We start from the raw sequence: 2697 nt of genomic DNA, 5'->3' as shown, positions 1-2697 counted from the left end.
AGGAAGGACTTCAGGGGCCTAGGCCCACTAACTACATATTAGCTCTGTCCCAGGCTGTGACATCAGGAGAGGAGTGAAGAGGGAGCACACACTGCAGAGTGCTGTTGTTGAGGGGCTGAGGCCCTGGTGGCTGTGGTCATGAACAGGAAAATGGAGTTCCTGGGTGAATGCAAGTTATCTACTTGCAGTGGCAGAACTGGGGTTGAGGGGTGGTACAGTTCTAGTTGGAGTGTTTGAGATCAGCCACACACTGAATTTTGGGTGGGTGGGTAGCGAGTACACTATATTATAGAAATTAAAATAACTAAGTTGGGTCCAGGAAATAAGAAACATATAAATGTTCTGAAACCTAAGGCATCATCCTTTATATCCTGAGAAGAGAGCCTAATGGTTTGGCTGCTAAAATTTGAAGGGAAAAAGAGTAAGCAAGAGAGAAAGAACCCAATTATAGATAGTTACTTCAAGGGCAAAGAAGACTTGCATTCCAGTTCAGAGAGCAGTTCTACTTCTAAAACAGCAAAGAAAAACACCAAATGGTCATGAGCCCAAAAAGAGTTTTTGGAGGGGCTTAAAGATTTCAAAAACCAAATGAGAGAAGGTTGAGGAAAAACTAGAAAAAAAGAGTAATGCATGAAAATCAAGAAAATTACAAAAGAAAGACCACCCAATTCAAAAAAGAGATAAAAAACTAAAGGAAGAAAATAATTCCTTAAGAATTAGAATTGGACAATAGAAAGCTAATCAGTTCCTAAGGCAATAAGAATTAATAAAGCAAAATAAAAAGAATGAAATTATAGAATATGAAACATCTTTTTACAAAAACAACTGTTCTGGGAAATAGATTGTGAAGAGAGTATAAGAACTGTCAGACTATAAAGTTTTGATTTAAAAAAAGAGTTTAGGCACAATATTCCAAGAAATCATTAAGGAAAATTGTCTGGAAGTTCTAGAACTAGAGGGTAACTGAAAGAATCCACCACCAGAAAGAGATTCCAAGATGAAAATGCACAGGAACATCACTGCTAAGTTCCATTGCAACCAGGTTAAGGAGAAAATACTACAAGCAATAAGGGGGAAAAAACCCCAATTTAAATGCAGTGGAACTAGTGCCAGAATAAGACAAGACTTGGGAGTTTCAACATTAAAAGAAAAAAGGGCATGGAACACAATATTTTGAAGAGGAAAGAAGCTGGGTTTATAACCAAGAATAACATACCCAACTAGCTGAGCATAATTACACAAGAAAAAAAATGGATATTTAATAAACTAAAGGAATTTCAAAATATTGTTGGGGAAAAAACAGAACTCAGGAGAAAATTTGTTCTATAAGAATCATAAGAAGGTAAACATGAAAAACCAATTATAAGGGACTTCAAAAGTTCAAATTGTTTTTTTCTTACTTGAGAAAATGTTATTTATAATCCTTAAGAATGACATCATTACTTGGGTATTTTGATAAAAGCATATATAGCTAAAAGACTTGAAGTCAACTTGAATATAATGAAAGGATCTAAAAATGACAATAGATTAGGAACAGGTAAAATGGAACAATTATTTCATTTAAAAGAGGCATGAATGGAACTGTCACAGAGAAGGGGAGGAAGGAGTAGAGGGCTGATAGTATTAGAGTCCTAATCTTATCAGACCTGGGTTAAAGAGGGAACAACATATAAAACTAGAATGATAAAAGTTTTAAAGTACAGAGAAACATGAAGGTAAGAGGATAGGATAAAGAAGAGAAGGACAAGGACAGTGATGGTGAACCTATGGCACACATGCAAAAAAGGGCCTGCATCTCAGTTGTGTGACCCTGGGCAAGTCACTTGACCCCCATTGCCTACCCTTACCACTGTTCTGCCTTGGAGCCAATACATAGTATTGACTCCAAGATGGAAGTTAAGGGTTTAAAAAAAAAAAAAAGGGCCTACAGTTGTCCACTATAGTTTCTTACTGGAAAGCTAGAGGGACTTGAGGCAAGGTGGTTTCCCTTCCCTTCTCCATGCACCTGAGGACATTTCTCACATCACCCACCCCTCTCTCCAGCAGCCCAATGGAGACACTTCCTCCCTCCCCTGTCTGTGGTAAGGCACTGGGGTGGAGGTAGAGGTCATATGCTACATGAGGGTGCAGCACAGACATCTGCCTATTGAGTCTGTGGTGAAGATGATTCTGGTGGTGGGGTTGGAGAGGAGCTAGGTTTGAGGGGAGCATAGGTCACAGAGTGGCACCTAGCTAGAGGGGAGCAGAGCCCTTGGGCCACTCTCCTTCCCCTCTCCACACATGCCTCTCATCACCCACCCCTCTACCCAGTGGCCCAATGGGAGTGCTTCTTCCTTCCCCTGTATGGGTAAGGAAGGGTCTTGGGAGTGGGGTAGGGGCAGGGCCTGGTACTCCTTCTCTAAAAGGTTTCCCATCACTGGGCTAGGAGTCCCCTTAAGGTAAGAGAAGGGAATGTAGATTAAAAGAAAAGAGGACAAGGGAATAAGAAAAGGGAGAGATTCCTAAAAGGGAGTGTATATCAATAAATAGGATGGCAAGGTGAGGGGATAAGGGAAAGACTTTTGGAAGAGGGAATGGAATAAGAAGTAGGAGGTAAGGGAGAAGGAACAAGGGAGAGACTCTTAGAAGGGTGGGTTGATTTAGAACTAGAGGGGAAAAGGGAGAGGATAAAAGAGGGATTTTAAGAAAGGGAATGAA

The sequence above is a fragment of the Gracilinanus agilis genome, chromosome 1, assembly GCF_016433145.1.
Source record: "Gracilinanus agilis isolate LMUSP501 chromosome 1, AgileGrace, whole genome shotgun sequence".
In the NCBI taxonomy this organism is placed as follows: Eukaryota; Metazoa; Chordata; class Mammalia; order Didelphimorphia; family Didelphidae; genus Gracilinanus; species Gracilinanus agilis.
Note: the sequence above shows the minus strand (reverse complement) of the source record.